This window comes from Nicotiana attenuata, unplaced genomic scaffold (genome assembly GCF_001879085.1).
Source record: "Nicotiana attenuata strain UT unplaced genomic scaffold, NIATTr2, whole genome shotgun sequence".
NCBI lineage: Eukaryota > Viridiplantae > Streptophyta > Magnoliopsida > Solanales > Solanaceae > Nicotiana > Nicotiana attenuata.
Genome location: NW_017670368.1, coordinates 634,961 through 646,229, shown reverse-complemented (window position 1 = coordinate 646,229; position 11,269 = coordinate 634,961). Strand labels below are relative to the sequence as shown.

Genomic DNA, 11,269 nt, shown 5'->3' with positions numbered 1-11,269 from the left:
CAATCAAGCTCAAGCTCAAGAACAAGATCATCGTTCGTGGCAACAAACATAGATTCAAGATCAAGCTCCAAGGCCCTTGAATTTATTTACTATTGAAAATAAGAATCAGAGGATTCATAGAGATTGTACACTCAAATATTCAAAATCAAATACTACGATTGCTGCGATATTTTTGGTCTTGATTTTATTTTCTCGTCCGCAAATTTATTGTCTACAGATGACAAACAACACAATCTATCCTAACAATCTATTTATCAAACGATACAGTATAATATAGTACAGTACGATACGATACATTATGAAACAATACGTAACAACCATCCAAATAAATTGTAAGTCCGTATTACCATAGCCCTTTCCTGCCATCTTTCAACACTTGCATTCAAATCAGATCTATCACATTTCCAAGTAAAAATTGTACGGGCCGCCTTATTTGGTCGCCCTCATTTAATTTATACCCATATTTTTTAAATTCTTTAATCTATACCCTAATTTTGACAACTTCAGCCTCCTCTTCTTCCTCTTGACCTATGCACTCCTTTCTTCTTCCTCCTAACCTATGTGTTTACCGTGAAAATGGTAACAACAATTAAATTTGTAAATGAGATTCTAAAAACACGTGATCTATTCCCGAGCTAGTTGTTTAGAGCAGTTGATGCTGAGTTTGTGAAGTTTAGTGATGAAATGCAAGCTAAAAACGGGACGATAACCAAACCTAAAAGCTTACTTTCCGGACTCGTTTTACCAAGAGATACAGGCTAAAACAAGGAGTTGAACGAACCGAGAAACCTGCTTACCGGGTGTAGGGTTGGTCAATGTCTGGGTCGAGCTCGAGCTATCGGGGGCGATCGGAAATGGGATAACAGTTTAAGATACGATAAAGTAAGGCTCTTTATAGCCAATACCTAGCAATATAATGGAGAACAAGTAAGAAAGCGATAAATATCAGAGTGACCTCGGGCCAATGAGAGCAAGTGAGTTAGAGAGAAGGATGTTATTGCACTTAAGTAGAATAGTTGGAGCTCTGCTTTACAGGGTGTTAACGGCTCCCCTTTTATAGAGAAGGGGAGCCTAAACTCAGTACAAGATACGTTGCGTGATCAAAGAAATGAGATGGGACAACCGGCTAGCTTTATGACGCACGCGTGGGCCGATGCCGAGCTGCTCGAATAGACTTGATCGATCCCGGATGCATTCCTCGGGAGACTCCTACGTTCGTCGGGACTTCGGTCGGCATTATCTTTGGCAAGGCATCGACCGATCTCTAGGGGAAGTGGCTGGCTCGAGATCCCAGGCTTCCGGGGTCACCCTCCGAAGCATTTTGTCAAGGAGAAATCGGCCCCCCAGATTTCACCGCACACACTATGCGCTCATTTCTTCCTCCTCTTCTTTTCCTTTTCTTCTTTTCTCTCTCAAACACATGACACTCGCATTACATGGAACATAAGCATTCTGAAGATGATTTCTCTTAGTACAGCAAATACAAAACGAACCTATAAATCAAAAAAATATCGTTATTGTAGCAATAGCACCAAAAATCAAAACTCTGCCTTGGGAAATAATAGTATGAATAAAAACATATTTCCAAGGTCTTTATTCTGGACATTATATACTTGAACAAAATACGGACATGTAATTATGTTATGCTTGATTTACCAGTTCACAATAGAAAGACTATATATACAAGATAAGAATGTATATGCAAGATGAAAATATAAGGTGGGGTGACTGATCAATGATTGTCACTTTTTCACACAACGTGCTTAATAATCCCTTGATAGATCAGGATTTGGTCGTCATGGGATGATGAAGGAATCAAATCATAAACTCCAGCTCCTATAATGCTGAAGTTCAGCAAATAGAAAACACTCCCAGTATGCTTAAGTTCAGCAATTACAAAACAAACTTCAGCTCCTACAATGCTGAAGTCAGCAATTACAAAACAAACTTCAGCTCCTAGAATGCTGAAGTTCAGCAATTACAAAACTAAACATGGTGTAGTTTTATTGAACTGAAATTTGCCATTGCACTATGAAACAGAAGTTTGCGTGATTGCCTTTGCAAGTCAGACCAAACTTCAGAAAAAATATCTGAAATTTTGCTTTGATAAAGCTACACTTCAATCAAAAAATTCTGAAGTTCAAACTTCAGACATAAATTTTTGCTACTTCAGGCCCGTATGTCTGAAGTTACCCGAAAAGTAGGTACGCTTGCAATTTTTTGTGCAAAACGGGTATAAATTAAAAGGTGACCCAAGAAATGGGCATAGATGCAAATCCCCCATTTCCAAGCTTCTTGGGCATACTCCAATTATTCATTCGTCCATCTTCAGCTTGTCCACACAATGACGCTACGCTGAATTCGAAAAACATTTTAAGGAGAATTTTTAGAGGATTCCAAATGAATTGTAAAAGAACATCGGGACTTGGGAGTGGGATTTAAATAGCTTCGCAAGTCTATCATTAGAAATAAAATAAAAATAAATAAACCAATTAATTTGAAAGAAAAAAAAAGAATAAACCAGTAAATATGGTTCAATTGTAATTCCATATTATAGCCTATTCCAGATTTTCAAAAGGCAGCCAATCAGCTTTCCAGGTGTAGGCATGGAAGAAAAATACTCATTCTCCAGCAGCAGAAACCATCCCCATATCTCCTTTTCATTTGCTTCCATTTCATGGCGAAACCTACTATAGATGTGAGTTTTGTAACTCGTCCTCTTTCCTATCATCGAAGCAATCAGAGTTCCAAGTATATTTACACAAGAAAGTAGTATGATAAAAGCGAGCTGTAATGAACCTGCTCAAGTCAATTCTGTCACCACTAATCTTGTCAACCCTTTTGACTGTTTCAATTGAAATACGTTATAAACTTTAAACAAGAGAGCTCAATTATCAACCCATTTTGAATGCCAAAAACATGCATCAAGCTCAACCGTGCCAATGCAAATACAAAGTGTAGGCTCAAGAGCAGCTGAAATAATTAGGTCATTGATAAGCAAAAAATACATCTGAGAAAGAGAAAAAGGAGCTACTGGACACAACAGTGTCATTCTGTGAGTAACAACTTTCTTCCTACATGTTTCCTCCAGCGGAATAACTGACATGGACTTTGAATGAAATAAAGGATAAGATAGATACCTGGAATAACCATCAGAAGGCACTCTCTGGTAACTCATAGATCAAGAATATAAGGAGTTTAAAAACGGATTGGACTCGACTCTACATCAGAAATAATATAATCCATGATTTAAGAATCACTTTGAATGTGTATATATCACCACACGCAGTGTTCTAAAGAATCGCACATAGCGCAACCCATAAAACATATATAAAGAACCTACAGGAGCATTAATTGCAGAGAGAGAGAGAGAGAGAGATGTGCTTGAAATTATAACAATCACTTTGATTTTGTACAAATGTGCTTGAAATTAATGGATTCACATTTCATTTTGTTAGATAAGTGAATGCCCACGGTGAGTCATTACACGAGAGATATCATTCTCACATTTTTCTCGGAAACAATGACTCCTCGTCCACGTTTATGTGCAAACAAAGGACAGTCAGGGAAATAGTGACAAAGGTCGAGCAGAAGCAGCAGCACAAAGTTACCTCGCTCGCTTTCTGAAATAGAAGTTTATGTTAACTTCACATATAAAGCTCAGCAAATATGAAAAAGCCCTCCATAAACTGAAAATGAGTTAAAGTTTCTAACAAGAATACTCTTTCATAGTATTTATATAGTAATGGTATGTCATTAGTGATATAGAAAGAGAAAAAAGATTATCATGATTGGAAAAGGTTTAGCCGGAAAGTAAAATTTCTACCAGAGATATGATTACAAAAAATGTAAATACCTTCGATTCACTTAATTCAAAGTTGCTTTTGCTAGATTTCTGTATAATATACTGTACAAACTTGTTAATGTAAAGGTCATGTGTTGACATACTACTTTTATGGCTCCTATAATTAGTTGTTTCCAAAGGCATTCACTTTTTATTTCTAACCAAACCTCTATAAGCCCCTTTTGCCAGCAAAGAAGCATGACATTATTAACTCATTTCTAGTTCTTTACTTTCCATCTCAAAGTCCATACTTCACAAAAAATACTAAGAACAGCTGAGAAACAAATTGACAGCACTTGAATTTTGTGAGATATAAGAAAAAATATCACTTGAGTTATTATAGTAACGAGAGCTTTTACTTCTCAGCTCGGCAAGTACTCCTTCCAAACAGTGATGAGGAAGCATAAAATGTACGAGTTAAAAGTCTACCTTGGGAATGAAAAAAAGATATTATTGTTCCTATAAGGGGATTCCTACCTTCTCCTTCCCACTACGCTAAATAACTTGGCCCAGTATTTATGCCGAAATTAGGTTATAATTGATACAAGGCTTTTGAAACTCCATTTGTCGCAACAATTTGTCTCCGCCTTTTCAAGGAGGGATCATCTTGGCAGTACAGGCAGTTATGATCGCCCATTGCTGCTCGGTAGTGGCCTAAGGTTCAATGATTTATTTTCTGTGCTAAGGCTAGCATCTCATCTCATCTTTCATCTTATTGCTTTGAGCTCTCTTCCGGAAAGTGTAGAGTGTAACCTGCTGCCCCTTGATTTCACATAAAAAACTGAGTATCTTCTGCTCCTAAAAATGATATAATTGATTCGACTGGATGCTCCTCTTGTTTTCATCGTTGCGTGCTCTATTACTGCTTTCTTAGATAGATATTGGTGTGGCAGCTTCAGTCTTTGCGACCTTTCCCGTTAGTAAGATAGTAGAGGATCGAGAAAGCAAATCTTAAAAGGGGAAAGTGCTCTACCTACCCTCTCTTGTTTCAGGTACTCCACTCATTCTTAAAGCATATAGCTCTAGTAGTCCTTTCTGCCTATTACACTCCTTTGCTCAAGTGATCGCTTCGTATACTATACTTCTTATCCAGCGTAGTGAACTCGTTTATTCCACTCGCTCCCTAACTCTAAGAGCAACTCCTCTGTTTAGAATTGTTGAAGAAATTGCTAACTCTCACTTGAATTCTGTGAGATATAAGAACAAACATCACTTGAGTTATGCGACACAAAAGAACAAAAGAGACGCTGAGAACTGTTACCCACCTCCTTGAAAACTCCAATGGCGCAGCTGGACCCTACCAGAATAAACGAAATATAGAGGGACTTCACTAATTCTCATAACAGAATATCCAAAATCATAAAATATCAATTAACTAAATAGGCATTAAAGAAGAGAAGACCCCAAAGCTAATTTCATTAAATTTCTAAAATTAAAATAATAAAAAAATTACTTACCATCTAATAATCTACAATATTATTTTCTTTTTCTCTCATACCAAGATGATCCAATGTGTACACAATCAGAAATCACATAATCAACCCATTTATGCTGGCATCCAAGATATCATCTTTAACCAAATAATCTGATCATTCAATTAAGGTGTACACTAACTAAGTCGGAAGTTACGAGTTGGTCGCTGAATTAGTCCAGTAACACAACAGTTTAGTTAGGGAGCCAGAGAAGGTACCATAATAAGTCTAAATAGTTAACATAGTAATAAATAACGCTATAGATCAGAAATTAAGTGATTAAGAAGAGTAAAAACACAAAATTTCCAGCGCGCTATAAAGAAAGTAAGAATCATCTTTGTCAATATACCATCAAAGCATGTCTTAAGCAGATGACTTAGGAGATCACATGCTTAGTCAATTCTCCAATCCAAAATCTAAGCTTAACTTGGAAGCTAAAGAGCTACTTAACTCTTTTCCATAAAGGAAAAACATAGCATTCATCTCAAGGTCATTCTACGACTAACCAGATTGCAATTTTAATTTGACAATTAAAACATAGAATTCACATACAGAAAGAATTTACCAAGTAACTAAAGAATTAAGCATCAAAAGCAGCCAATTTCACAAATTTGAACACACCTCACATCAATCATTACATAGTTCGGCTTGAATATATTGATTGGCTAATGACACCAAGTGGTGGCACTGATTTACCAGAATCAATAATGGTGGCTTCATCTAAAGCTTGTTCAGGCACTATGCATCCTTGTTCTCAGCATCCACACTTGCTCCATGTCTAATTGAAAATAGAGCTACCTGTCAAGTAAAAGTCAAATCTAAAAGTGCCTTATATCCGCTCTGAAATGTAACAAATTTACTGACATGTTTTTTGTTTAATACAGAAAGCACCAATGGAAAAGGTCAATGACAGAAAGTAAGGGCGTACTATCAGCAACATATTGTTAGTTGCAACAATGAACCTATGAAAACTTATATACCTGTGATTCTCTATTGTACCGGTCCATGAATATGTCATCTCCACCAATAAAAGTTAGGCTGGGATGGTGCTGCACAAATGGAGACTTCCGGTTACTATTCTGAATAAAATATTTCGCCAAACAAGCGCTACTCATCGAATTAAGCTTTAACTTCATGATAAATCTAGAGTACAATAACATTGGAAGCACGGTCAAATTGTGGACATATCTACTTGGATCATCAAATTACTTTTAATTGATGAACTGACAGAAAATAGTTGAATACTATAAAGGAAATAGATAACAAGAAAAGGAAAATACTTCTCTTGGTAACAATAATAAGGGAACACGCTTTCGGAGCAACAATCACATAGTTTAAGTCCCTATCAATAACCATGAACATAAATCCATACAAAATAAACAAAAAACCATACAAAATCCATACAAAATAAGCACCAACAAAAAAGTGCCAGATGCAACAAGGACCATAAGCATAATTTAAATGAATTTCAACAAATAACAACATCCATTTCAAATTGTTTTAAACAAAGTTGCTCTAACATGGCAGTTTAGGACCATATTAAACAAAAATCCATACAAAATAAGCACCGACAAAAAAGTACAAGATGCAACAAGGACCATAAGCATAATTTAAATGAATTTCAACAAATAACAACATCCATTTCAAATTGTTTTAAACTAAGTTGCTCTAACGTGTCGACACGACACTAGTATGGGTGTGGGATCCGTACCGGATCTATTAGTGTGTCAAAATTATATCACGCGTACATGTACATAATTCATAACACTTAATATTTTGAGCTTGTATTGCCCAAAATTGCGCGAGCACATACCTTGATTTAATTTTGGAAATCACAATTATGTCACGTGAACATATATAAATCAAGATAGTTGATTGAGTTAAAAACGTGCCTAAAGTATACCAGCGATTTGAGATTATCTGGATAGTTCAAACAGTATGGAAGAATTCATTGTGGTTCAATTATTTAAGCTAAAATGGAGTTGTTAATTAACTTCTAAGTCATCTCATCTTTATACGTAAGGCTGCAGGGTAACTTGTTAAAGTCTGGGCTTGTTTACATATTGGTAATGTTTAAAAGCTACTCAACTTCAAGAAAAGGCAGTTAAATAGTGATGAAGGGAAATTAGTCAAGGCAATTAAGAGGCATCTAACAACAACTTAACGCATCAATTTGAGTTGATCAAATAAGATAGGCGAACGGACTCAAGTGAGAAGCCCAACTCTGCATCACTGGACGACACCCTGGGATTTTCATATCCCTCGCAACTCCAGGCCCAAAAGTCAGGCCCAATCAAAACAAGATCAGAAGTCCATTACAATTATGGCAACCACCTCCAGAAATAACGATTATTCTGAAACTGCCATGCTATCTTTAATCTCATACTTTCAAGCACAATAAGAACAGATCTCGATCATGACAAACATCATTTTGTTACCTTATTCACATTAAGAAATCAAATCAACTAAATCCAATGTTCATGATAGTGTTTGATTCAATTATACAAATGCATTCTTCATAAAAATACACTATTATTCTAAACTAACAGCTCAATCTAAGCGTGAGATATTTAAAATTCAACTTAGATATGATGAACTATCACGACCTTGAATGACTTTGAAACTCATTTGTCATGTTTTGAACTTACAGATCTGGCCAATTTACAATCAGATCCATGAACTGCAACCAAATACTCAATCACAGGAGTCCTTCTCCATCCTTAATTACTATGATAATCACTTGGCAACACAGAATATCATGAGTGCATTTAAATCTGAATTTAAATTCAATCAGACCATGACATAACGGGATCAACTACAGGAAACTAACAAACTTAACAAACAGAGCATATGATGTCACAATCCTCTTTAGTCCATTTATGGAATACTTCATCAAATAATGAGAGCAATCAACATATATTGTTATGCTAGCATGAGGATGCACAAATCTGACAGAAGAATCATATAAAATGAGCAATGAAGTCACGACTTATCTAAAGTTCAATTTCCTCTTAACTTAAACAGAATGAGTTCATGAACATGTACCTAATATTTAGAAGAGCATTGGAGCCGCCAAAGGAAGGCAAATGAGAAGAATACGAGGTTCAGCTATGCATGTGACAACAGAATCAATAGCCTTTGAGCAGCACAGAACTCAGAAACCCAGGGAAGAGTAATATCAAAGCAGAAACAGCTTCAAACAACTCTCTCTGTTTTTTATTCTTCTATTTTGTTTTGAGATTTTTGTATTTCAGATCTGAAATCTCATTTTTGAATTTCAGAACTTGTTTTCAGCTCCTTTTAGAGTGAGATGTTCGTTTGTAAGAGTGAGTGAATGAAGGTGAGGGTGAATGTGTCTAGAATGTGTGAGGGAGTGTACTGTTATATAGAATTTCAGAGATTCTTTTCAGTTATTTTCTTTCTCTTTACTCCCTCTCTTTTTTGTACCTCTAACGGTACCTTAATATCCGACCCCTGTTAATCTTCTATTTGCCAAACAGCCCTTTCTATTCCTTTCTAGAAACAAAACACCCGATTGGGCCTGGGCTAAGTGAACCTGGCCATATGGCCCAAGACAAAGCAGGCCTGACTTCAAAGAAGCCCATACGAGAAACCAGAACAAAAATGCAACAATCTGTATCTTAAAGCAATAAAGGGATTTAACAAAATGCAATCAAAAACTGACTAAACATACTTTCAATTAAGCTTAAACAAAAAAAATCTGTTAATTAACCGATTTTAATATGTGATCAAAGTTGAAACTCAATTATCAATCCGAAATTTAAACAATTAAAAGAAAAGAAAGAAGAAGAGAAGAAAGGGATTACCTATTAAGACAAACGGCTTCTAGGACATAGGAACATTAAGCTTCCGGCCGGTCAACGGCGACTTGACCGGATTCCAGTGATCTCGGAATGAACCAAAACCAACATCAATCGATTGATCTTGACAATAGCAATCGATCAACGTAGGTTTCGAGTCAGAACGAGTTGTCTTTGAGAAGGAATCAATAAAAAACAGATTAGGGTTTTTTTTTTTTGAATTTTAGATATACTATTGGACGATTTCTAGTGAGTTTCAAAGGCAAAGGTTAAAAGATTAGGAATGAGGAAGAAGAGGGTAGTGTAGAGTCGTACATTGAGTAGATTTGGTGACGGGCCGCCGCCATGGGCGATTTACGGCGGCGGCTGAGGTGGACGGTGAGAGAGACGAGAAGAGGAAATGGGGGGTTAGGGTTTGACTAATTTCGGACAGTTTTATTTAATAGGGGAGTGGAGTTCTCGTCCGTTTGATCAAGGAAGAAGAACGGTTGAGATCGTTTGACTCCCAAACGGCGTCGTTTTGGATATTAGCGGGGCTGGATCGGGTATTTGGAGTTGGCCTGGGCGGGGACGGATCTTAAGGCCATTGGGCCGCTCTATTTGTGGCCCAATTTGGTCATAACATGAGCAGCCTCCTTTCCCATTCTAATTTTCAAAACTAAACAAATAATTTGCTATTCTAATTTTTACTAATTTTGTAAAACCAAATTAATTATTTGTTTTAACTACTGATTAGTTTATTAATTAATTAAACACTACCAATTAAAAAGATGAACTAATCAATTAAACATAAAGGGGCTAAAATGTACAAAAGGACTAATGTATTATTTTCTACATTTTTTGTGATTTTTATATTTAAAGATGCAACTATATACAATTAAAAGCTAATAACACAATAAAACCTAAAATTCAAAGAGTGAAAAATAAAACAAACATTTGGCGATTTTATGTTTTAAAGCAGTCATGAATATGTGTAACAAATGCAAATAAATGCAAAACAAACTCAATAAAAAAATAGAGAAAAGTTCCTAAAATTCTACAAAATTAAACACTATTTTGAACCATTTTAGGAGTAGTTTTGCGTTGAGCAAATAACATGCTCACAAACATCCCTTAGTTGCAGCTTTGGATCTTTCTAAGAAAAAAAACAACTGAACAGATAATAAATAAATAACACAAAAGATAAAAGAATACAGACCAAGCAGATGACTTATGAAAAGCACCTTATGAGGAGCTAAGAGATTTGACAGGTCAATGTTTGTGTATAGCAACAACAAAACTTGACTACCCTAATAGAAGAAAAGAATGTAGAGCCAATAATAATGAACTAGTGAAATCAAGTACTCCAGTTGTTCAGCTATTATGGAAGGTACAAGCCTAGAATTGAAGCACAGATATTTAAAATAGCAATGTCCCCTTCTTATTTTCCTTTTTTTTTTTTTTGCGGGGGTGAGGGGTTGGGGGGTACAAAGAATCATAATTATAATTTTGACCTCTTTAATTTCTCAACGGGGTAACTAATTTGTAGAAGTAAGAGTGTACAATTTAGTAACATTACAGATTTATAGCACACGATCTAAGTAAAATAGGAAAGATAATCGATCTGATATGCTTCAACTTACGTACCATTAGATTTGATAGTACTCTAGGGTTGGCAGTTGGGCTAGGGCAGGCAGGGCAAGCTTTGGCCTGCTAAGCTTTTTTTTGCTTCTTCAAATAATTGATACATGTGTACATGTTTTGCCGTTGGGGCTCGACTATTCTATATCGGCACGGTTCATCTGACCGTTTGGCCCATTACAAAGTTTTCCTATCGAGGCCCTCTTAGGTGTGAAGTATTTTCCTTAAAATATAACCTCCGAGGGTGATGTCCCCCAGTATTCGAGGTTGATTGAAAAGAAGCCTTGGATACTATTGAGTTCTTCTTAGGTAGCACGTAGTTGTTGTCTCGTTAAAAACCTTGCCGGTAAAACCCATTTGGGACAAAATCCGGTCTAACAGAAAAGGAGTGCAACGCATGCTTTAAGACCTAAGGTCTTCGTGTAAATGATGATGCCTTCGAGACCGTATGCCTTCGATAGTTTTGATAGGAAATCTGTAATGAGATAGTTTTAAACCCAAATGGTCAAAAG

The 11,269-nt window shown here is 36.1% G+C and overlaps 1 long non-coding RNA gene across 5 annotated transcripts; it reads right to left on the bottom strand.

The window, feature by feature from the left end:
* Positions 1 to 2,434: 2,434 nt before the first annotated feature.
* Positions 2,435 to 9,541, bottom strand: LOC109238472. Of its 5 annotated transcripts, none has more exons than XR_002069749.1 (5): positions 9,144 to 9,541; positions 6,297 to 6,365; positions 5,938 to 6,114; positions 2,800 to 5,141; positions 2,435 to 2,724 (listed from the first exon to the last, which is right to left on the bottom strand). It is a non-coding gene; the product is annotated as an uncharacterized LOC109238472 (long non-coding RNA). The 5 variants fall into 5 exon arrangements; XR_002069748.1 differs by having other exon boundaries at positions 2,435 to 3,623; positions 5,110 to 5,141; XR_002069750.1 differs by having other exon boundaries at positions 2,435 to 3,623; positions 5,110 to 5,141; positions 6,013 to 6,114.
* Between the last annotated feature and the right edge of the window lie 1,728 nt (positions 9,542 to 11,269).